This window comes from Scyliorhinus torazame, chromosome 5 (assembly GCF_047496885.1).
Source record: "Scyliorhinus torazame isolate Kashiwa2021f chromosome 5, sScyTor2.1, whole genome shotgun sequence".
Taxonomy (NCBI): Eukaryota; Metazoa; Chordata; class Chondrichthyes; order Carcharhiniformes; family Scyliorhinidae; genus Scyliorhinus; species Scyliorhinus torazame.
In genome coordinates this window covers 67,104,339-67,130,363 of record NC_092711.1, presented here as the reverse complement: position 1 = coordinate 67,130,363, position 26,025 = coordinate 67,104,339, and the positions used below count along the sequence as shown (strand labels likewise).

Below are 26,025 nucleotides of genomic sequence, written 5' to 3'. Positions count from 1 at the left end.
ACAACATTTGCAATCCTCCAGTCTTCTGGCACTATTCCTGTAGACAAAGATGACTTAAAGATCAAAGCCAAAGGCTCAGCAATCTCCTCCCTAGCTTCCCAGAGAATCCTAGGATAAATCCCATCCGGCCAAGGGGATTTATCTATTTTCACACTTTCCAGAATTGCTAACACCTCCTCCTTATGAACCTCAAGCCCTTCTAGTCTAGTAGCCTGAATCTCAGTATTCTCCTATATCTCGGTGCTTTTGCAGTCGCACCGCTGAAACTGAACAAATATTTCTCCTTCCAAATTCAAAGACTGATTATATTCAGATCCTGATGAATCAAGTGACTGTCAGATTTCGATGTGATGTTTGGTTTGAGTTTTCTGTCGGCCAATCCTCCACTTCCAATATCCTGTAAAAGGAGTTTACAAAAGCCATCACTGTCAGTCCAGGATAGAAATTCTGAACAGACAATTCTAGTTTCTCTGGAATATTTTTTCCTCTCTTGTTCCCCCAAAGCTGTAAATCCCCGTCCCACACACTCTCCCTCCTCCATGGGCTGAAATGCAAACCCATCTCACCATCTGAACCATTTCTTTCCTCCACTCCCAGTTTTCTCCCTCCCTCTCCTCTGTCTGGGTTCAGTTCTCCAGCTCCTGCCTGCAGCGACTCTCATTCAGCCTGTGGGAGCCGCACTCACTCTCACTGCAGCTGCGCTCTGCCCGGAGCAGCACCCCGCATGCTCCGCACAGAGAGGCTACTTCCGGGGGCGGGACATTCTGACGCCTGCGCGTTCTGGCTACTGTGATGGAGATAGGGCTGATGTGGAGATGCCGGCGTTGGACTGGGGTGAGCACAGTACGAAGTCTTACAACACCAGGTTAAAGTCCAACAGGTTTGTTTCGATGTCACTAGCTTTCGGAGCGCTGCTCCTTCCTCAGGTGAATGCAGAGGTCTGTTCCAGAAACACATATATAGACAAATTCAAAGATGCCAAACAATGCTAGGAATGCGAGTACGGAGATAGGGCGTATTCATCGGCCCCCGCATTCCGGGTAGTCTTATCCGCCATTATTCCATTACGTTACTCAGGCTGATAAATTGGTTCCGGCACTTTTGATACAGTTCGGTGTCTGTACGGAATGGGGCGGCCGCATCGGCGCTTTTCTCTCTGATCGGCCCCTGTTAACGGCTGTCATCTGATTCGGGGGCGATATGCCGCAGGGCGCATGCGCGGCCGTCATCTTTCTCAGGTGCAGCAGGGCGCATGCGCTGCCTCCAGGACCCGGAAGAGAAAATCTTGTGAATTTCTCTCCTGGACTGAGAGTGAAATTCCTTTGGAAATTCCTTTAGAAAGAGGAGGATTTACTAACGGGAATTTCAGACCAAACATCACATCATCATCTGGCAGACTTACTCGATTCATCAGGACCTGAATATCATTGGGACGTAAAATGGTTTGTCTGTTCTGTCCGTGGATAAAGATTTCAGATATTAGAGTGACTGGGAAAATTTAAATGACCATTCCGGGTTAAATTTGAGACTAATTACACCGATCACATTGGGGAAGTTAAATAATTTGCTGTTGTACTCTTATGTGTGCAGGTAAATTTTAAAATTACCACATTAGCATACTTGGCCGCTAAACTTAGCAAACTGCTGATCTTCTTAGTGGTGAGAGTTACTATCACAGATTTTATTAAAGTTTGTTGTTTGTGTTGCATTTCATTCGGCTCATCGTGGCTACAAAGTAAGTATTGAGCCTAATCTCAATTTACAGATTGTGGTCTGTAGCTTTTTAAGTTACATCAATTGAGATGTCTATCTAAATACTTTTTAAATGTTATGAGGGTTTCTGCCATCATTTCAGCAGCATGCCACAGATCTTCACCGCCCTCTAAATCTCCTCGTCCCCCCCTAAATCTCTGCCCCCTTTTATATGTATCCCTCAACCAAAGGGAATAGGACCTTCCTATCCAATCTATTTAGATTCCTCAGAATTTAAAAAAAATGTAAATTTCTATTTTTTTCCAATCAAGGGGCAATTTAATTTGGCCAAGCCACCTACCCACACAGACAATGGGAGAATGTGCAAATCCCTTACAGACTGTGACCCGGGGCCAGGATCGAACCCGGGTCCCCAGCACGCAGGCACACAACCACTGTGCCACCATGATCCCCCAGAATTTTATACCTTTAGAATAATCTTTATTATTGTCACAAGTAGGGTTACATTAACACTGTAATGAAGTTACTGTGAAAATCCCCTGGTAGTAACACTCTGGCATCTATTCGGGTATGCAAAGTGAGAATTCAGAATGTCCAATTCACCTAACAAGCACGTCTTTCGAGACTTGTGGGAGGAAACCCATACAGACACTGGAGAACGTGCAGACTCCGCACAGACAGTGTCCTAAGTGGGAATTGAACCCCGGGACCCTGGTGCTGTGAAGCAACAGTGGTAACCACTGTGCCACCCATAAAACAGTTCAGCTCACTGTTCTCAGATTAAAGAAGCTGAAGCGCCCAACGTGGGTCTTGAACTCACGGCCCTGGGATTAAGACTCCCTTGCTCTGCCGACTGAGCCAGCCAGGCTGCTTTTCATAATTTAATTTTGGTCTCTCCTCAGTCTTTTCTGTTCCAAAGAAAACAGTCCCAGTTTATCCAAACGTTCCTCAGAGCAAACATTGTTAATTTCTGGCTGATGTTGTTAAATCCCCTCTGTACTTTCTCTAGTGCAATCTTCCTGTACACAGGAAACTAGCTCTGGCCTAACTAGTCCTGTCCTGCCATTTATCATGTAATCCTTTGCCTTGTTTTCCCTCCAGCTTTCTTCCTAACTATCAAGTGTTTAATCATTTTTGTGTCACAGGTAAACTTCTTGTTCATGTTCCCACATTTACTCTCAAATCAATGATGTAACCAGGAGTGAAGGGCCAGTACTGATTCCTTGGAAACCGGCACTGGAAACAGCCCTTTGATTTTCTCTATTCTTTTTTTTTTTTAAATAATATTTTATTGAAAATTTTTGGTCAACCAACACAGTACATTGTGCATCCTTTACACAACATTATAACAATACAGATAATAATGACCTTTTTTATTTAAACAAGAACAAAAGAAAACAACAACAAATAAATAAATATTAAATAACAAAAATAAAAAAAACTAGCCCTAATTGGCAACTGCCTTGTCTCAGGCCACCCCCCCCCCCCCCCCCCCCCCCCCCCCAAGTTCTGGGCCGCTGCTGCTGCCTTCTTTGTTCTCCCCTATCTATCTTTCCGCAAGATATTCGACGAACGGTTGCCACCGCCTTGTAAACCCTTGAGCCGACCCCCTTAGGACGAACTTAATCCGCTCTAACTTTATGAACCCCGCCATATCATTTATCCAGGTCTCCACCCCCGGGGGCTTGGCTTCTTTCCACATTAGCAATATTCTGCGCCGGGCTACTAGGGACGCAAAGGCCAAAACATCGGCCTCTTTCGCCTCCTGCACTCCCGGCTCTTGTGCAACCCCAAATATAGCCAACCCCCAGCTTGGTTCGACCCGGACTCCTACTACTTTCGAAAGCACCTTTGTCACCCCCATCCAAAACCCCTGTAGTGCCGGGCATGACCAAAACATATGGGTATGATTCGCTGGGCTTCTCGAGCACCTCGCACACCTATCCTCCACCCCAAAAAATTTACTGAGCCGTGTTCCAGTCATATGTGCCCTGTGTAATACCTTAAACTGAATCAGGCTTAGCCTGGCGCACGAGGACGACGAGTTTACCCTGTTTAGGGCATCTGCCCACATCCCCTCCTCAATCTCCTCCCCTAGCTCTTCTTCCCATTTCCCTTTTAGTTCGTCCATCATAGTCTCCCCTTCGTCTCTCATTTCCCTATATATATCCGACACCTTACCGTCCCCCACCCATTTCTTTGAGATGACTCTGTCCTGCACCTCTTGTGTCGGGAGCTGCGGGAATTCCCTCACCTGCTGCCTCGCAAAAGCCCTCAATTGCATGTACCTGAATGCATTCCCTTGGGGCAACCCATATTTCTCGGTCAGCGCTCCCAGACTCGCAAACTTCCCATCCACAAATAGATCTTTCAATTGCGTTATACCTGCTCTTTGCCACATTCCATATCCCCCATCCATTCCCCCCGGGGCAAACCTATGGTTGTTTCTTATCGGGGACCCCCCCAGTGCTCCGGTCTTTCCCCTATGTCGTCTCCACTGTCCCCAAATCTTCAGTGTAGCTACCACCACCGGACTCGTGGTATAGTTCCTTGGTGAGAACGGCAATGGGGCTGTCACCATAGCCTGCAGGCTGGTCCCCTTACAGGACGCCCTCTCTAATCTCTTCCACGCCGCTCCTTCCTCCTCTCCCATCCACTTACTCACCATTGAAATATTAGCGGCCCAATAATACTCACTTAGGCTCGGTAGTGCCAGCCCCCCCCCTATCCCTACTACGCTGTAAGAATCCCTTCCTCACTCTCGGAGTCTTCCCGGCCCAAACAAAACCCATAATACTCTTTTCTATCCTTTTGAAAAAAGCCTTCGTGATCACCACCGGGAGACACTGAAACACAAAAAGGAATCTCGGGAGGACCACCATCTTAACTGCCTGCACCCTCCCTGCCATTGACAATGCTACCATGTCCCATCTCTTGAAATCTTCCTCCATCTGTTCCACCAACCGCGTCAAATTTAGCCTGTGCAATGTGCCCCAATTCTTAGCTATCTGGATCCCCAGGTAACGAAAGTCTCTTGTTACCTTCCTCAACGGTAGGTCTTCTATTTCTCTACTCTGCTCCCCTGGATGCACCACAAACAGCTCACTCTTTCCCATGTTCAATTTATACCCTGAAAAATCCCCAAACTCCCCAAGTATCCGCATTATTTCTGGCATCCCCTCCGCTGGATCCGCCACATATAGTAGCAGATCATCCGCATATAAAGATACCCGGTGTTCTTCTCCTCCCCTAAGTATTCCCCTCCATCCCTTGGAACCTCTCAGCGCTATCGCCAGGGGCTCAATCGCCAGTGCAAACAGTAATGGGGACAGAGGACATCCCTGCCTTGTCCCTCTGTGGAGCCGAAAATATGCCGATCCCCGTCCATTCGTGACCACACTCGCCACTGGGGCCCTATACAACAGCTGCAACCATCTAACATACCCCTCTCCGAACCCAAATCTCCTCAACACCTCCCACAGATAATCCCACTCCACTCTATCAAATGCTTTCTCGGCATCCATCGCCACTACTATCTCCGTTTCACCCTCTGGTGGGGCCATCATCATTACGCCTAACAACCTCCGTATGTTCGTGTTCAGCTGTCTCCCCTTCACAAACCCAGTTTGGTCCTCATGAACCACCCCCGGGACACATTCCTCTATTCTCATTGCCATTACCTTGGCCAAGACCTTGGCATCTACATTGAGGAGGGAGATTGGTCTGTAGGACCCGCATTGTAGCGGATCCTTTTCCTTCTTTAAAAGAAGCGATATCGTTGCTTCTGACATAGTCGGGGGCAGTTGTCCCCTTTCCTTTGCCTCGTTGAAGGTCCTCGTCAGTAGCGGGGCGAGCAAGTCCAAATATTTTCTGTAAAATTCAACTGGGAATCCGTCCGGTCCCGGGGCCTTTCCCGTCTGCATGTTCCTAATTCCTTTCACCACTTCTTCTACCGTGATCTGTGCTCCCAATCCCATCCTTTCCTGCTCTTCCACCTTGGGAATTTCCAGCCGATCCAAAAACTCCATCATTCTCTCCCTCCCATCCGGGGGTTGAGCTTCATACAATTTTTTATAAAATGTCTTGAACACTTCATTCACTCTCTCCGCTCCCCGCTCCGTCTCTCCATCTTCGTCTCTCACCCCCCCTATTTCCCTCGCTGCTCCCCTTTTCCTCAATTGGTGTGCCAGCAATCTGCTCGCCTTCTCTCCATATTCATACTGTACACCCTGCGCCTTCCTCCATTGTGCCTCTGCAGTGCCTGTGGTCAGCAAGTCAAATTCCACATGCAGCCTTTGCCTTTCCCTATACAGTCCCTCCTCCGGTGCTTCCGCATACTGTCTGTCCACCCTCAAAAGTTCTTGCAACAACCGCTCCCGTTCCTTACTCTCCTGCTTCCCTTTATGTGTCCTTATTGATATCAGCTCCCCCCTAACCACCGCCTTCAACGCCTCCCAGACCACTCCCACCTGAACCTCCCCATTGTCATTGAGTTCCAAGTACTTTTCAATGCATCCCCTCACCCTTAAGCACACCCCCTCATCCGCCATTAGTCCCATATCCATTCTCCAGGGTGGACGCCCTCTTGTTTCCTCCCCTATCTCCAAGTCTACCCAGTGTGGGGCATGATCCGAAATGGCTATAGCCGTATATTCCGTTCCCCTCACCCTCGGGATCAATGCCCTACCCAACACAAAAAAGTCTATGCGTGAATAGACTTTATGGACATAGGAGAAAAACGAGAACTCCTTACTCCTAGGTCTACTGAATCTCCACGGGTCCACCCCTCCCATCTGCTCCATAAAATCCTTAAGCACCTTGGCTGCTGCCGGCCTCCTACCAGTCCTGGACTTCGACCTATCCAGCCTTGGTTCCAACACCGTGTTAAAGTCTCCCCCCATTATCAGCTTTCCGGTCTCTAGGTCTGGGATGCGTCCTAGCATTCGCCTCATAAAATTGGCATCGTCCCAATTCGGGGCATACACGTTTACCAACACCACCATCTCTCCCTGTAATTTGCCACTCACCATCACGTATCTGCCCCCGTTATCCGCCACTATAGTCTTTGCCTCGAACATTACCCGCTTCCCCACTAATATAGCCACCCCCCTGTTTTTCGCATCCAGCCCCGAATGGAACACCTGCCCTACCCATCCTTTGCACAACCTAACCTGATCTATCAGTTTCAGGTGCGTTTCCTGTAACATGACCACATCTGCTTTAAGTTTCTTAAGGTGTGCGAGTACTCGTGCCCTCTTTATCGGCCCGTTAAGCCCCCTCACGTTCCACGTGATCAGCCGAGTTGGGGGGCTTCCCACCCCCCCCCCTTGCCGGTTAGCCATCATCTTTTTCCAGCTTCTCGCCCAGTTCCCACGCGGCTGTATTTCTCCCAGACGGTGCCCCCCCGCCCATCCTTTCCCGCACCCACTCCCCCCTTTCCCCAGCAGCAGCAACCCAGTAATTCCCCCCTCCCCCCCCCCCCGCTAGACCCCCCGCTAGCGTAATTACTCCCCCCATGTTGCTCCCAGAAGTCAGCAAACTCTGGCTGACCTCGGCTTCCCCCCGTGATCACGGCTCGCCCCGTGCGGTGCCCCCTCCTTCCTGCTTCTCTATTCCCGCCATAATTATCATAGCGCGGGAACCAAGCCCGCGCCTCTCCCTCGGCCCCGCCTCCCATGGCCAACGCCCCATCTCCGCTCCCTCCCCACCTCCCCCCATCACCACCTGTGGGAGAAAGAAAAGTTACCATACCGCAGGATTAATCATACAATCCCTCTTCGCCCCCCCCCCCCCCACTCGTCCCACCACTTTGTCCAAACGTTCATTTTCGTAGTCCAATCATTCCAATTTTTCTTCTACAATAAAAGTCCACGCTTCATCCGCCGTCTCAAAGTAGTGGTGCCTCCCTTGATATGTGACCCACAGTCTTGCCGGTTGCAGCATTCCAAACTTTATCTTTTTTTTGTGAAGTACCGCTTTGGCCCGATTAAAGCTCACCCTCCTTCTCGCCACCTCCGCACTCCAATCTTGATAGACGCGGATCACCGCGTTCTCCCATTTACTACACCGAGTTTTCTTCGCCCATCTAAGGACCATTTCTCTATCCTTAAAACGGAGAAATCTCACCACTATGGCTCTGGGAGCTTCTCCTGCTCTCGGTCCTCGCACCATAACTCGGTATGCTCCCTCCACCTCCAACGGACCCGTCGGGGCCTCCACTCCCATTAACGAGTGCAGCATCGTGCTCACATATGCCCCGACGTCCGCCCCCTCCACACCTTCAGGAAGGCCAAGAATCCTCAAGTTGTTCCTCCTTGCGTTATTTTCCAGTGCCTCCAACCTCTCCACAGATCGTTTCTGGTGTGCCTCCTGTATCTCCGACTTCACCACCAGGCCCTGTATGTCGTTTTCATTCTCTGCTGCTTTCGCCTTCACGACCCGAAGCTCCTGCTCCTGGGTCTTTTGTTCCTCTTTCAGCCCTTCAATCGCCTGTAATATCGGGGCCAACAACTCTTTCTTCATTTCCTTTTTTATCTCCTCCACGCAGCGTTTCAAAAACTCTTGTTGTTCAGGGCCCCATATGAAACTGCCACCTTCCGACGCCATCTTGGTTTCTGCTTGCCTTCCTTGCCGTTGTTCCAAAGGATCCGCTGCAATCCGGCCACTTTCCTCTCCTTTTTCCATCCGTGTCCAGGGGGAACACCCTTCTGGTTTACCGCACGGTGTTTTCAGCCGTTAAAATTGCCGTTGGGGCTCCTATCAAGAGCCCAAAAGTCCGTTTCACAGGGAGCTGCCGAAACGTGCGACTCAGCTGGTCATCGCCGCACCCGGAAGTCGATTTTCTCTATTCTTTATGGGATGTGAGTGTCACGGGCAAGACCAGCTTGGTTGTCCATTCCTAATTGCCCTTAAACTGAATGGCTTACTACGAAATTTCAGAGTGCAATTCAGAATTAACCACATTCCAGTGAGTTGGCCAGATCAGGTAATGCCGGTGCAGACTCGATGGGCCGAATGGTCTCCTTCTGCACTGTAGATTCTATGATTCATTCTGACCTTGGGTCACTGTCTGTGTGGAGTTTGTACATTCTTCCTGTGTCTGCGCAGATTTCCTCCGGATGCTCTGGTTTCCTCCTACAGTCCACAGATGTGCAGGTCAGATGGATTGACTGTGTTAAATTGTCACTGGGAGGGGTTGTGGGGATAGGGTGGGGAATTCGCCAAGGTAGGATGCTCTTTCAGAGGGTTGCTGCAGACTCAATGGGACGAATGGCCTCCTTCTGTACTGAGGAGATTCTATGATTCTACATTGGATCCAATGATGTGTTCACTCACACATTGCAGCCTGATTCTTATTATTGGAACAGACACTGTGTTTGTTTCTCTCAAAGTGAGTGAATCCTTTGCTGTTTCTCCTCTGGGCCCCATTTCCACTATTATTGTCTGATTGTCCCACTGAGACTCTCACTGTTATTATTGGCCAATCAGAGAGTCAGCCTGAGCCTGTGGCCGCTCTCACCATCTGGAACCATCACAATGCCAGGTGATTGAGGGCGGCTCCAGACCAATAGGAGGAGGAGGTGCAGGACTGGAGGACCGACCGGGAGCGGCAGGTCCTCCAACCAATCGGAGTGAATGAGGGGCGGGGCTGTGATTGAAGCATGCGCAGTGTGGGTCATGGCGAAGGAGAAGAGCGCCTCCTTAAATCCGAAATTGGTGCGAGGCGTTTAACAATATGGAGGGAGCGAGAGATCTCGGGGGTGGGCAGAAACGTTGTGTAAAGCTGTTGCAAGCTGCAATCTTCGGGAAAAAGTTTCTGGGACCCCATTTGCACCAAGCGGGGCTGCAGCTCCTCATGTTTGGCTCGGGTTAATGGCCGCCAGCTTTGTTTAATGTGGACCCACGGCGAAGAATCACTGAAACGACTACACGATGACATTAATAAGTTCCATCCAACCATCAGACTCACCATGGACTACTCTCCAAAATCAGTTGCATTCTTGGACACACTCGTCTCCATCAAGGACGGTCACCTCAGCACTTTGCTTTACCGCAAACCCACGGATAACCTCATGATGCTCCACTTCTCCAGCTTCCACCCTAAACACATTAAAGAAGCCATCCCCTATGGACAAGCGCTCCGTGTACACAGGATCTGCTCAGACGAGGAGGAGCGTAACAGACATCTACAGACGTTGAAAGATGCCCTCGTACGAACGGGATATGGCACTCGACTCATCGATCGACAGTTCCAACGCGCCACAGCGAAAAACCGGACCGACCTCCTCAGAAGACAAATATGGGACACAACCGACAGAATACCCTTCGTCGTCCAGTACTTCCCCGGAGCGGAGAAACTACGTCATCTTCTTCACAGCCTTCAACACGTCATTGATGACGATGAACATCTTGCCAAGGTCATCCCCACACCCCCACTACTTGCCTTCAAACAACCGCGCAACCTCAAACGAACCATTGTGTGCAGCAAACTACCCAGTCTTCAGAACAGTGACCACGACACCACACAACCCTGTCATGGCAATCTCTGCAAGACGTGCCAGATCATCGACATGGATACCACTATTACACGTGAGAACACCACCCACCAGGTACGCGATACATACTCGTGCGACTCGGCCAACGTTGTCTACCTCATACGTTGCAGGAAAGGATGTCCCGAAGCGTGGTACATTGGCGAGACCATGCAGACGCTGCGACAACGAATGAATGGACATCGCGCAACAATCACCAGGCAGGAATGTTCCCTTCCAGTCGGGGAACACTTCAGCAGTCAAGGGCATTCAGCCTCTGATCTCCGGGTAAGCGTTCTCCAAGGCGGCCTTCAGGACCCGCGACAACGCAGAATCGCCGAGCAGAAACATATAGCCAAGTTCCGCACACATGAGTGCGGCCTCAACCGGGACCTGGGATTCATGTCACATTACATTCATCCCCCACCATCTGGCCTGCGAACTCCTACCAACTGTCCTGGCTTGATACAATTCACACCGCTTTAACCTGGGGTTACCCCATCTCTGGATCTGTAAAGATTTAATCACCTGCTAATGCTCGCATTCCTAGCATTGTTTGGCATCTTTGAACTTGTGTATATATGTGTTTCTGGAACAGACCTCTTCATTCACCTGAGGAAGGAGCAGCGCTCCGAAAGCTAGTGACATCGAAACAAACCTGTTGGACTTTAACCTGGTGTTGTCAGACTTCGTACGTTGTTTAATGTGCATCAGGGCGCATGCGCATTTGTCTCTTTGTCGGGGGCGATGTTACAATGAGTGGGAGGAGCTTGTTCCCCATTGTTCAGAATGGAGACAACTTGTCCATCAAACTGGATTAGTCTTTGAGTCCCAATGTCTTATTGATGAGGCAAAGTGGTGGCGGAGATGGAAAGAAAAGGAAGACAATCCTGGTCTCTGGATTTCACTGTCTTATTAGTCATCCTGCCCCATGTGTCCAAAGCTCTGCGGCTCTGTTCAGCCACATGAAGACCCAGGTAGAAACTCACAACCATGAGTAGACACCACCCTCAAATCACTGCTGATGACAAGAGGGTCAGTGTGCAGCGGGGGGCATGAGCGGTCATCCTGGACCAGGGAGCAGGAGGGGACAATGTTGTGAATTTCTATCCTGGACTGACCGTGATTAATTTTGGAAACTCCTTTTACAGGGGATTTGTAGGGGAGGATTTACACACAGCAAACTCAAACCAGGAGAAAGTTTGCCTTTCCTGAATTTCATGACTGGACTGACAGTGATGCCTTTGTAAACTTCTTTCACAGGGGCTTAGAAAGGGATTCGAAGACGGGAAACTCAAAACCAATCCTCATATTGAATTCTGACAGCACCATTCGGGTTATCGGGACCTGGAGTTATCGACCTTTGTGTGTAAGCATAGTCAGTTTGCAAAGCATAATTTATATCAAAAATATCCATTTCAATGGTGGGTTTATTACCCAACATGAGTAGCAGCTGAGAATGTGCTCTATCCACATGACAGAAGCTCCTCGCACATGCGCTGTTCGGGCTGTGTCCAGTGCAGGCGCAGTTCAGATTGTCGCTGACGATGCGAGGAGCGGGAAAGAAACAATCGAGCGACTTTCAGGATTGGAGCCGGTGGGTGGCCGGGGAGCGATAGAAGCTGCGGAGTGAGCCGGGAGGCTTCATAAATACCCCGTGGAGGCTTCAACTCCCGAGTAAAATGTTAACGGTCCCGTCTTAAACAGCACCGAACAGAGTGAGAGCTGAGCGGTGACAGGCCCGGGTTACCGGCCGCCATCTTTACAGAGGACAAGGTGCCGCAGGGAAGTGGCTGGCTTAGCACAGTGGGCTTGTAATGCAGAACAAGACCAGCAGCGCGGGTTCAATGCCCGTTCCAGCCTCTCCGAACACGTGCTGGAATGTGGCGACTAGGGGCTTTTCACAGGAACTTCATTGAAGCCTCCTTGTGACAATAAGTGATTATTATTATTATGCGCTGCGAGCCTGCACCAGATGCCAAATCTTCCGGATTGACTGACTGGAGTCTCCAGGATTTTATTTTAATCATTTGTGGGAGTCACTGGCTGGGCCAACATTTATTGCACATCCCTAATTTCCCGAGAACTGAGTGGCTTGCTCGGCCATCTCGGAGGGTATTTAAAGAGTCAACCACATTGCTGTGGTTTAGAATCGTGTCGGCCAGACCAGGTGAGGACGGCAGTTTTCTTTTCTATTCATTCACGGGATGTGGGTGTCACTGGCTGGGCCAGCATTCACTGCCCAGCACTAATTGCCCTTGAACTGAGGGCATCTCAGAGAGCATTTTAAGAGTCAACCAGCTGACTGTGGAACTGGAGTCACATGTAGGCCAGACCAGGTAAGGATAGAAGATTTCCTTCACTGAAGGACAGGAGTGAACCAGATGGATCTTTGCAACAATCGACAATCGTTTCATGGTCATCAGTAAACTTTCAATGAATTAAAATTTTACCTTCTGCCTTGGTGAGATTCATGTCTGGGTGTCTGGAAAATCATTGGGACAGTCAAAAATATTTTTGTGACTCTGGAACATGATTAGGACAGTAAAAATATTAATTTTGGGTCTCTGGAAAATCATTCGGACAGTAAAAAAGATTTTTGAACATTTCTCTTCAGTGGATATAAAAATATTGAAAATGGGATGAAGGTTGATTGACTGACAGTCAATCACTGTCCTTTTTAAAAATAAATTAAGAGTGCCCAATTCATTTTTTCCAATTAAGGGGCAATTTAGCGTGGCCAATCCACCTACCCTGCACATCTTTGGGTTGTGGGGGTGAAACCCACGCAAACACGGGGAGAATGTGCCAACTCCACACAGACAGTGACCGAGAGCCGGGATCGAACCTGTGATCTCGGTGCCGTGAGACAGCAGTGCTAACCACTGCACCACCATGCTGCCCTAGTCAAACACTGTCCTGTAAGGTAATGAGTCCTTTTGCTTCCCAATTGGCCGAGGAAGGCAGAGTGTCACAAGGATGGATGTGTTGACCGATTAATGGCTGGAGGATGGGGGCAGGTCATGTGGTCAAACCTCCAGGAATACATTTAATCAAAGTTGGTGAGGAGAGAATGTTGTGAATTTCGATCCTAAACTGACAGTGAGGTTTCTGTAAATTTACAGGATACTGGAAGTGGAGGTTTAACAGACGGGAAACACAAACCAAACGTTACATCGCGATCTGACAGAATCACTCGATTCATTAGTACCTGAATATCAGCAGCATCTGGGTGTGGAAGGTAAAAGGTTTGTCTGTTCTGTCTGTGAGTGAAGATTTCAGGTCTCAGTATGACTGGGAAAGCCCCGAGATTCACAAACCCTGGTTAGACCAAACCTGGAGAACTGTGTTCAGTTCTGGACAACAAACCAGAGGAAGGATAGAATGGCCTCAGAGGGAGTGTAGCACAGATTTACCCGAGTGATATCTGAACCCCCCGGGGTTAAATTACAAGGCGAGATTAGACAAAAAATTCAGTCAGCTGGCAGCACGTCAGTGGTTAGCACTGCTGCCTCACAGGGCCGAGCCCGGCTCTGGGTCACTGTCCGTGTGGAATTTGCAGATTCTCCCCATGTTTGCGTCGGTTTCGCCCTCACAACCTGAAGATGTGCAGGTTAGGTGGATTGACCACGCCAAATTGCCCCTTAATTGGAAAAAATGAATTGGGTACTCTAAATTTACTTTAAAAAATTTAAAAAAGGGCAGAGAAGGGCATTCGGTCCATTGAGTCCATGCTAGCTCTCTAGTCGGCACGGTGGTTAGCACTGTTGCTTCACAGCGCCAGGGACCCGGGTTTGATTCCCGGCTTGGGTCACTGTCTGTGCGGAGTCTGCACGTTCTCCCCGTGTCTGTTGTGGGTTTCCTCCGGGCGCTCCGATTTCCTCCCACAAGCCCCGAAAGACGTGCTTGTTAGGTGAATTGGACATTCTGAATTCTCGCTCAGTGCACCCGAACAGGAGCCGGAGTGTGACGAGATGGGGATTTTCACAGTAATTTCATTGCAGTGTTCATGTAAGCCTACTTGTGACACCAATAAATATTATTATTATTATCTGGATCCTCACAGCTTTATTTCTCTCAGGTTTCTATCCAATTTAAAAAAAAAAAAAAATCATTTATTGTGTCTATTTCCAAACTCCATCATCGGCAGCAAGTTTAAGGTCATTGCCACTGGCTGTGTAAAAACATTCTTCCTCATACCTCCTGGACCATTTACATGCAGCGATACGGAGCAACGTAGGAAATAGGAGCAGGAGGAGACCATTTGGCCCTTCGAGCCTGCTCCACCATTCATTACGATCAGAGCTGATTAGGCTCAATAGCCTAATCCTGCTTTCCCCCCATATCCTTTGGTCCCCTTCACCCTAAGTGCTGTATCTAACTACTTCTTGAAAACATGCAATGTTTTGGCCTTAATTAGTTCCTGTGGCGACGAATTCCACAGGCTCACCACTCTCTGGGTGAAGACATTTCTCCTCATCTCTATCCAAAATGGTCTACCCCGTATCCTCAGACTGTGACCCCTATTTCTGGACACACGCACTATTGGGAACATCCTTACTGAATCTACTCTCTCGCCCTGTTTTTTTTAACATAAATTTAGAGAGCCCAATTCATTTTTTGCAATTAAGGGGCAATTTTAGCATGGCCAATCTACCTACCCTGCACATCTTTGATAGATCATAGAATTTACAGTGCAGAAGGAGGCCATTTGGCCCATCAAGTCTGCACCGGCTCTTGGAAAAAGCACCCTACCCAAGATCAACACCTCCACCCTATCCCCATAACCCAACCCAACACTAAGGGCAATTTTGGACACCAAGGGCAATTTATCATGGCCAATCCACCTAACCTGCACATCTTTGGACTGTGGGAGGAAACCGGAGCACCCGGAGGAAACCCACGCACACACTGGGAGGATGTGCTGACTCCGCACAGACAGTGACCCAAGCCAGAATCGAACCTGGGACCCTGGAGCTGTGAAGCAATTGTGCTATCCACACTGCTACCGTGCTGCCATTAATTTGGATTTGTGGGTGTGTGCAAACTCCACACAGACAGTGACCCGGGGCCGGGATCGAACCCGGGTCCTTGGCGACATGAGGCAGCTGTGCTAAGCACTGTGCCACCCCCAGTCTTGCAACCCTCAAGAGAAAACAAAATCCTTATCCCCATCTGAAATGGGTGACCCCTCACTTTGCAACAGTGACCCCCTTGTTCCAGATTCTCCCACAAGAGGAAACATCCTCTCCACATCCACCCTGTCAAAACCCCTCAGGATCTTGTATTGTTCAATCCAGGTTTTACCCAAAGCTTTAAATCTGTGTCCCGACTGCTTGTACGATCAGTGAATGGAAACAGAGTTTCTTTGTCCACCCGATGGAAATCTGGCATAATCTTGTGTCCCTGAATCAAATCTCCCCTCAACCTCCTTTGCTGGAACCATTCTGGTAAATCTCCTCTGCACCTTCTCCAAGAACCTTCACATTCTTCCTGAAGAGTGGTGACCAGAGCTTTAGAAAGATTCATAGCATAGAATTAGAACCATAGAATTCCTGCAGTGCAGAAGGAGGCCATTCGGCCCATCGAGTCTGCAGTGATTCTCTGAAAGGGCACCCTGCCTAGGCCCACACTCCTACCCTGTCCCTGTAACCCCATAGCCCCACCTAACCTGCACATTCCTGGACACTAAGGGGCAATTTATCAAGGCCAGTCCACCTAAGGTGCCCTTCTTTGGACTGTTGGAGGAAACCTGAGCACCGGGTGGAAACCCACGCAGACACGGGGATAAAGTGCAAACTCCACACTTAGCAAGGCCGGAATTGAACCCGGGTCCCTGGCGCTGTGAGGCAGCAGTGCTAACCACTGTGCCACCAGAAGTATAGTTTTGGTATCAATGTTACTGTTTATGAAGCTCAAGATCGAAGTTGTTTTGCCAACTACTCTCTTAGTATGTCTTGTAGATGTACAAAATCCCTCTTCACCTCTTTCTCTCTCCTCCCAAAGAGGACAGTTGGGTTTTTATGACAATCCAGCAGTTTTCACGGTCACTTTTTCCCCACAAATGACCAGATTCATTCAGCTCAATTTCACAACCTGCCTTTGTGTTTTTGTGGGTTCTCTCTCACTCCCTATTTTCTGTTTTCAATCAGTTTTACAAGGTGTTCGAAGGGGAGGGTTCAAAGTCCGGAAACGCAAACCAAGCGTCACATCAGGATCTGACAGAGTCCTCAATTTATCGTTGCTGAATATCATTGATCATGGACGAAAAAAGCATTGGTCACAGTGGGGAGAAACCGTACACGTGTTGTGTGTGTGGACGAGGATTCAGTCGATCATCAGACCTCACGAGACACAAATGCAGTCACACTGAGGAGAAACCGTGGAAATGTGCGGACTGTGGGAAAGGATTCACTTCCCCATCCAAGCTGGAAATTCATCGACACAGTCACAGTGGGGAGAGACCATTCACCTGCTCCCTCTGTGGGAAGGCATTTACTCAGTCATCCAACCTGCTGAAGCACCAGCGAATGCACACTGGGGAGAGGCCATTCACCTGCTCCCTCTGTGGGAAGGGATTCACTCAGTCATCCCACCTGCTGAGACACCAACGAGGCCACAAGTAACCACAGTGATTGGATTTTACTGTTCCTCACATTCAGGACTGAACCGTGTTCATTTGGGTCTCTTTCTGCTGATAACAAACTCCAGCCCATTTACAGGGGCTAATATATTTGCTAAAAGTCAAATAAATTAGATTTGTGTTAAATACGCAGTCTTGAAACATTTCAATATCTTTGACACAAGTTAATTCCTTTTGAAGTACTCTCGCTCTCCCCTGTCTCTTCCATCCTCACCTCCAACAAGAAGTGTAAGGAGCTTGTGGAGCTTCTTTGTGACTGAGATTGAGTAAATCCGATCAGCTGCCTCTGCTGCTTCCCTCCCTTCCACGAGCCCACCGGCCCAAACTGTCTCTAAATTTCATCCTTTCCCGAGCTTGAACCCACATCTTTCTCGAGTTTCTCTCCCATCTCCCCTCGTGCCCTCTCAGAGCTCATCTTGTTGGTTAACTAACAGAAAGCAGAGAGTGGGAATAAATGGGTGTTTCTCTGGTTGGCAACCTGTAACTAGTGGGGTCCCTCAAGGATCAGTGTTGGGCCCGCAGTTGTTCACAATTTACATAGATGATTTGGAGTTGGGGACCAAGGGCAATGTGTCAAAGTTTGCAGACGACACTAAGATGAGTGGTAAAGCAAAAAGGGCAGAGGATACCGGAAGTCTGCAGAAGGATTTCGATAGGTTAGGTGAATGGGCTAGGGTCTGGCAGATGGAATTCAATGTTGCCAAGTGTGAGGCTATCCATTTTGGGAGGAATAACAGCAGAATGGATTATTATTTAAACGGTAAGATGTTAAAACATGCTGCTGTGCAGAGGGACCTGGGAGTCGCAAAAAGTTGGTGTGCAGGTGCAACAGGTGATTAAGAAGGCTAATCGAGTTTTGTCTTTCATTGCTAGAGGGATGGAGTTCAAGACTAGTGAGGTTATGCTGCAATTGTATAGGGTGTTGGTGAGGCCGCATCTGGAGTATTGTGTTCAGTTTTGGTCTCCTTACCTGAGAAAGGACATATTGGCACTGGAGGGATTGCAGAGGAGATTCACTAGGTTGATCCCAGAGTTGAGGGGATTAGATTATGATGAGAGGTTGAGTAGACTGGGACTGTACTCATTGGAGTTTAGAAGGATGCAGGGGGATCTTATTGAGACATATAAAATTCTGAAGGGAATAGATAGGATAGATGCGGGCAGGTTGTTTCCTCTGGTCGGGGAAAGCAGAACTAGGGGGCATAGCCTCAAACTAAGGGGAGGTAGATTTAGGTCGGAGTGTAGAAGGAACTTCTTCACCCAAAGGGTTGTGAATCTCTGGAATTCCTTGCCCAGTGAAGCAGTTGAGGCTCCTTCTTTAAACATTTTTAAGAAAAAGATAGATGCCTTTCTAAAGAATAAAGGGATTCGGGGATATGGTGTACGGGCCGGAGAGTGGAGCTGAGTCCACAAAGATCAGCCATGATCTCATTAAATGGCGGAGCTGGCTCGAGGGGCCAGATGGCCTACTCCTGTTCCTAATTCCTATGTTCTTCTGTTGTCCATGAGACCCAGCTCCTGCTCCATCGACGCTATTCCCACTGAGCTACTGATCAGCCAACTACCCTGTGTCCATGGATATTGTCAACATTTCTCTCTCTTCAGCTACTGTCCCTCTGTCCTTCAAATCTGCCATCATCACCCCCTCAATAAAACAAACCCTTGACCCTGCCATCCTTACAAATTACTGCCCCATCTTCAACCTCCCTCTCCTCTCCAAACTCTTTGAACATGTTGTCACCTCCCAAATCCTTGCCCATCTTTCCCAGAACTCCCATGTTTGAATCCCTTCAATCGGGTCTCTGCCCTGTCACAGTGAAATACAAGAGACAAACAGAATCTTACCCGGAGAGAAAGACAGACAATCCGGGAGCTTGGATCCAACACGGATATGTTCATCAGACCAGAAGATAAGGGTATCAGCACAATCATTATCGAGAGACAACAATACCTGCTGGAGACAGACAGACAAGTAAACAACACGAATCACAACACCAAGCTACCTTGACCCATATGCCCGAGACAGGAAGGAGAATTGGAGACAGACTAGAAGAATTCAGACCCCAGACACATTAACCAAAAACAGATGGGAATATCTGAGGGGACAACGGGCAGAACGAAGCAAGTTCTACATGTTCCCTAAAATACACAAACACCCAAACACATGGACAGTACCAGGGAAATACCCCCAGACAGACCCATCAGACTGTGAGAGCGAAAATCCTACAAAGTAGCTGAAACATCAACACACTGCTCCGAGTAGTTGATGGTACAGTGGTTCAATAAATATAATTAGTGGATTAAAAATGTGTATAATGTAGATTGAAAACAGTAAATGCGACATTAACCCAGCGGGTCTGACAGCATCAGAGAATCCCTACAGTGCAGAAGGAGGCCATTCAGCCCATCGGGTTTGCACCTACCCCACAAAAGAGCACCGCACCCAGGTGCACTTCCCTTCCCCTAGCCCCGTAAACCCATCTCATCTTTGGACACTAAGGGGCAATTTAGCATAGTCAATCCACCAAACCTGCACATGGGAGAAAACTGGAGCACCCGGAGGGAACCCCCACAGACACGGGGCGAATGCACAAACTCCACACAGTCATCCGAGGCCGGAATTCAACACTGGTCACTGACGCTGTGAGGCAGCAGTGGTACCGACTGTGCCACATGTGGCGAGAGAAACAGGGTTAACGTTTGTTGTTGCTTTTTGTAACAGTTCTGTAGAACGGGCAATGGAATTTTTTTTAAAAGTCCGCTGAAGTGGAAACAAAGTGTTTTACTCCGAGGTTTGACTCAGGAAGACATTTCAATCGTAAACTCAGTCGTAATTCACACACAGACGGCAGTCTGATTGGCTGGAGGACCGAGTCCATCCGGTCCTCAAATCTTCCCATTGGTCAACACCTGTCCGGCAAGAAATGAGGTTGTGGAACCCGCGGCCAATGGGAAGAACTCAGAATGATGCAGATTCTCAGTCAATGAGGGAGATCCTGACTCAGCCCCGCCCCTCATTCACTGCGATTGGTTGGAGGACCAGCCGCTCCCACTCGGTCCGCCAGTCCCGAGCCCTCGCATTATTGGTCCGGAGCAGCCGTCAATCACTCCCCGGGCATTGTGAGCTGGAGCAAACCCTTCACAATCATTATGTGGAGACGCCACCGTTGGACTGGGGTGAGCGCAGTAAGAAGTCTTACACCAGGTTAAAGTACAAAACGCAACCTGGGAACAGGCCCAGGTTAACGGGCACCATCCTGCTTCAGACACTGGAGGATGGTTCACATCAGAGGATGGGGGAGGAGGACAAGAAATAAGAGTGTTCACTTTGCACTCAAATCAATGAAGACTCTGATCTCTGGGAACGAAGGAAACCCTGGCAGGTGGGTGGGGAGGATTTACAAACACCCGCTGGAGGCCCCAACCCCCCAATAAGACCCATTGGTTTTATTGTCAGTCTGCAGACAGGAGCTGGAGAACTGAACCCAGGCAGAGGAGAGGGAGCGAGAAAACTGGGAGTGGAGGAAAGAAATGGTGAGATGGATTTGGATTTCAGCACAGGGAGAGTGTGTGGGACTGGGATTTACAGCTTTGGGGGAACAAGAATTGAACAAACATTCCAGCGAAACTAGAATTGACTTTTTTAAATGTCTATTTTGTACTGACAGCGATGGATTTTGTAAACTCCTTTTACAGGGGATTAAAAGGGGAGAATTCAAAGACTGGAAACTCAACCAAATATTACAACAGCATTTGGCGGAGTTAATGGCTTCATGAGTAGCTGTTAATCAACGGTCATTGAATGTGAAGGAGAAATGTTCTATGTTCTATTTGAGAAATGTTTGTCTGTTCTATCTGTGGGAGAACAGTACGAACAGCAATGTGATTGGGAAAGCACAGAGACACAGGCACATCTGAGTTCCAGAACACTGACTGCGCAAAGTGCTTGAACCAAATACACAGCCTGCACCATTCGTGTGGAGGAGGAAACATCCATGTATTCTGTATGGACAAGGCTTCAACTGGGTGTCCGAACTGGAGAGATACAAGGACATCTGGATGATGAAGACATGGAAATGTGGGGACTGTGGGAAGGGATTCAATTATCGATGCCTGCTGGAAACCCACCGCGTATTCACACAGCAGAGACCATTCACCTGCTCTGAGTGTGGGAAAGGATTTACTCAATCAGCTGGCCTCATGTTACACCAGCGATATCATGCTGAGAAGAGGCTGTTCGCCTGTTCTGTGTGTGGGAAGGGATTTACTCAGTCAGCTAGACTCATGTTACACCAACACATTTACTCAGTCCTCAGATATCCATATCCTGTGGAAAGTGGTTCACGTCTTTATCTAATCTCAGTGTACACAATCGTGTTCACACCGGGAGACCGTTTATCTGCTCAGTGTGCAGGAAGGGATTCACTCAATCATCCAGTCTGCTCAGACACCAGTGAAGTTACACTTTGGAGAAGCTATTCAGCTGTAGTTTCATTGGAAAGACACTCAGGAAATCATCCACCTTCAGTGCACACCAACAAATTCACAAAGGGCCGAGACCGACCATCGACGCTGTGGGAAGGGATTCACTCAGTCACAATATGAGCTGCGACACCAGCAAGTTGACAAGTGACTGCAGGGATTGGATTTTACTGTTTATGCTGCTGTTAATCACATCCAGCATTGATGGTCTGACCATATCTGGTTTGATTCTGCTGATGTTAACAACCCATAGAACTGGCTGCAGTTTAATATTTTCAGATGTCACTAATTTTCAAGGCTGCGATGTCCCATTTTCAAAGCACACTGTCTGATATTCTCCTTCATTTAAGAACTCTTTAACAGGATCATCCTAAATGACGTTTGATACAAAATCTACAATTCAGAGTTTGAAAGGTTCCACTGATTAACCTCTCCAATTAGAAAGTGCTGATTAATCCTTGCTGACAATTGTTACTGACTCTCACATTCCTCACAGTAACATGTCCATTGTGAAATGACATTATCAAGGAGCATTAAACTAAACTGAAATATTTCACAGGCACATCAATAAAAACTTCATCAATCAACATTGATATTGATGAAACTTGGAAGTCACTGTGTTCAATCATTTCTGACACAGCAGCAGCAGCCAGGGTTAGGGGATAGAGCGGGGGAGTGGGCCGAGGTTGAGTGCTCTTTCAGAGGGTCGCTGCAGACTCGATGGGCCAAATGGCCTCCTTCTGCACTGTAACGATCCTACAGGATTCGAAGGTAAAGGTGGAACCCACAACACAGATTGGTTTGAGAGCCCCTCAGCAGAGATGACATATGTCATTGAAGCAAAAAGCAAAGCCGACCTGATGTACAACATAAACCCAACACCGAGAACAAGGCATCACTTGAAAGTAGTCAAGACAGTTGTGTAAAACATGGAGAGATTGTGCAAATAAACACTGGACAGCCAACGTCAATAACTCCAAACGGCCTGTGATAATGGACATCTCGGGCTGCACAGTGGCTCAGTGGTTAGCAATGCCGCCTATGGCGCTGAGAACCCGGGTTCGATCCCGGCCCCAGGTCACTGTCTGCGTGGAGTTTGCACATTCTCCATGTCTGCATGGGTCTCACACCCACAACCCAAAGATGTGCTGGTTAGGTGGATTGGCCATGCTAAATTGCCCCTTTAATTGGAAAAAAATAAGTGGTTACTCTAAATTTATATTAAAAAGATAACAGAAATCTCTGTGTGCTGGGAAGAAGAGGGCTCTGGGTCTGACCATCACCAAAGTTGTTCCCTGAAATCCCAGATGGTGACATCCTGACAGATGTAAACAGATGTCCCGCTGGGTTGAACATGACTGACAGCTGTGCTCCGTCAGACGGACATCTCCCAGTCGCTGTCTGACTCTCCTGCAGCTTCCTGTCATGGTTGAGCTGGAAAAGGCCATTGATTGCTGAGCAAGCAGAAAGTTGCCCGGCAAGGATGGAATTCCAGCTGAACTCCTCAAACACAAAATCCCATCGACTGTCACACCTTCATGACCTCCTCTGTTGGGAAGTCGGAACAATTCCATGTGTATGATGCTAAAATCATCATAACCTATAAAAACAGCAGTGACAGAGGAGATTGCAACAACTACAGGGATGTCTCACTCCTTAGCATCACTGGGAAGACCTTCATGAGGGTCAAGTTTACAAGATTCATCTACTTGCAGACTGAGTGTGTCCAGAAGCACAGTGCGGTTTCTGTGCTGACAGATCTACAGTGAACATGATCTTCTCCACACACCAGCTACAAGAGAAGTGAACAATTGAGATTTTATCTAAGGAGTCTGCTGAGAAAAGTATCATAATTACTGTAAGAAGTCTTACAACACCAGGTTAAAGTCCAACAGGTTTGTTTCGATGTGCTCCGGACCTGAGGAAGGAGCAGCGCTCCGAAAGCTAGTGACATCGAAACAAACCTGTTGGACTTTAACCTGGTGTTGTAAGACTTCGTACTGTGCTCACCCCAGTCCAACGCCGGCATCTCCACATCATAATTACTGTGATGTGGAGATGCCGGCGTTGGACTGGGGTGAGCTCAGTAAGAAGTCTGACAACACCAGGTTAAAGTCCAACAGGTTTGTTTCAAACACTAGTTTTCGGAGCACTGCTCCTTCCTTCTTCCTGAGGAAGGAGCTGCGCTTCGAAAGCTAGTGTTTGAAACAAACCTGTTGGACTTTAACCTGATGTTGTAAGACTTCTTATCATAATTACTGAGTGAAAGTAAATCTTTAAGTATGAATTGCAATTTATTTGTACAATTGTAAAAGGCAGAGAAAAGTTGGATTCTCTTAAGTTAAACTTCAGCCTTATCGTTGTGCATTGGGTTTCACAATCTTTTGGAAGCTCCACCTCTTTAAGTCTTTTTGGTCTAAGAAGGTTGAAGCTTTGGTTACCTGTGAAAGCTGATCGTTTTACTTTTATTTTTCTTTAGTTTTATTTGAGTCATTTGGAAAAGTGCCTGAAGAAAGAGGAGAAAACACATTTGGGCAAAGCAGAAAAAGTTGCCAAAAGAATTGAGAAAACAAAGTTTAAAATGGTGTTACGTAAAGTCAACACAGTTGTGCACATTTGAGCACGTTTGTTCCAACACCCTTGAGAGCAGAGAAGTTAACCCTTTCCACTGACAGCACAGTGGCGATTTGAACCAAAGAATTTGCCTTTTAAAGATTTGGCTTCATCCCATTTGGTATCTTTCAAGACAAAATATTTAAGAATGGAAAATATCGGAGTTATCTCCAAACTGATTGCAAGTTCCTGTCATTCTGTCTCTGAATATATTATGTGAATATTAAATTGGACAGAGAAGTTCCTCAGTTGTTCCTTTATAGTCTGTGTTGTTCTGAATGATGACAGTGTTAACCTTCTCCCTCACCTGTCCTAACCCTTCTCCCCAATCACCAACTGAAACCAGGGACTTTTTGTTCCCATGGTGACATTCCCTCCATAGAATTTACAGTGCAGAAGGTGGCCATTCGACCCATCGAGTCAGCACTGCCCTTAGAAAGAGCACCCTACCTAAGCACACATCTCCACCCTATCCCGTAACCCTACCCAGCCTTTTTGTTTTGGACACTAAGGGAATTTATCATGGCCAATCAACCTAACCTGCACATCTTTGGATTGTGGGAGGAAACCGGAGCACCCGGAGGAAATCCACGCAGACACTGGTAGAATGTGCAGACTCCGCACAGACAGTAATGCAAGTACGGCCTAGTTATTCCTTTAAATCAGCCCCTGAATTGTTTGTGGATTGTTCCATCTTGTTGCCACATTTCAGTAACAAATGTTGAAATGTTTGCTCCACACATACAATCCACTTCACAAATTACTTCCCTGCCTGCATTTGAGTCATACGTTCAATCTCATCATCCAACACATTCATACAGATTGTAAATGGTTGAGAGCCCAGCACTGATCCTGGTGACATTCCACTTGTCCCATCTTACCCACCCAGAAATGACCCATTTATACCTACTGGCTGCTTCCTGTTAGCTAACCAATCCTCTATCCATGCTGATGTGTTGCCCCCACACCCTGAGCTCTTATTTTGTGCAATAACCTTTGATGTGGCACCTTGGGAAATATCTTCTGGAAATCCAGATAAAGCACATCTACAGGTTCCCCTTTATTGACATCCCTTCCTCAGTGAACCTTGATAAATTCGTCAGTCACGATTGATTCCTTAAACCCATTTTCAAACACTGTGTCAAAAGAAAAATCAAATCTCCTCAACCCCTCTGGCTCCTTTGCCAATTACCTTAGAGGGACTCACTTTCTGTTAAAGAGCCTGTCAATCCCTCTCACCCACTCTCCCGAAAGTGAACATATTTAATCAGGAAAAGTCCAACAAATTCAAATATTTTCTGGTTAAAAGTTAATTGACGAAACAGAACATGGTTAAAAAAAACTAACAGAAAATTACTTGAGGATTAAAGACAACCAGAGTAAAAAGATGTTCACAATCTTCCGGTCCCAAATGGTTTTCCTTCAGCTCCTCTGTACTCCATTCCTACGACTCCGTGCTTTGGACACAGGGGCACTGAACCCTGGGGGTCGCATTACGATCAGACCCAGTTACCCCCCCCCCCCCCCCCCCCGATTAGTACGAGATCCGTTTCCCAGTCAGGCCTCCAGTGCCTTCCTGTGTATTAGTGGATAGGCCCCTTTATGCTCAGCTAAATTCAGCCCTCAGCTCCATCACCTGGCTGTCATTGACACGAGCGATACAGACAGAAAGGTGCCCGAGACTCAAATGGGAAGTCAATATTTGTGGATTGGAACCTCCATGCAGGTCAGCAAGAAAAAGAAATTGAATTCTCAGTCAACAAATTAAAGAATCACACAACGGACTTCACGTTTTATGACTTTTAATGCAACAAATAAACTAGAAGCTACTTTAACTTACACATAGAACTTTGCCCGTTTATAATATTAATAATAATCTTTATAATTGTCACAAGTAGGCTGACATTAACACTGCAATGAAGTTACTGTGAAAATCCCCTAGTCGCCACACTCAGGCGCCTGTTCGGGTACACTGAGGGAGAATTCAGGATGTCCAATTCACCTAACAAGCACATTGTGGGCAACACAGTAGCACAGTGGTCA

The 26,025-nt window shown here is 47.8% G+C and overlaps 1 protein-coding gene and 1 long non-coding RNA gene across 5 annotated transcripts in view; one reads left to right on the top strand and one right to left on the bottom strand.

Moving 5' to 3' along the window:
- The window catches only part of LOC140418206 (uncharacterized), a 387,895-nt gene that overhangs the window by 275,585 nt on the left and 86,285 nt on the right, over window positions 1-26,025 (bottom strand). The window lies entirely within an intron of this gene.
- Window positions 1,287-24,242, top strand: LOC140418218 (uncharacterized). 4 transcript variants are annotated; one of them, XR_011944839.1, is made up of 3 exons: window positions 1,287-1,434; window positions 13,370-13,485; window positions 23,849-24,242. It is a non-coding gene; the product is annotated as an uncharacterized lncRNA (long non-coding RNA). The 4 variants fall into 4 exon arrangements; XR_011944840.1 differs by lacking the exon at window positions 1,287-1,434 and adding an exon at window positions 9,388-9,429; XR_011944841.1 differs by lacking the exons at window positions 1,287-1,434; window positions 23,849-24,242 and adding exons at window positions 10,859-11,613; window positions 16,397-17,013.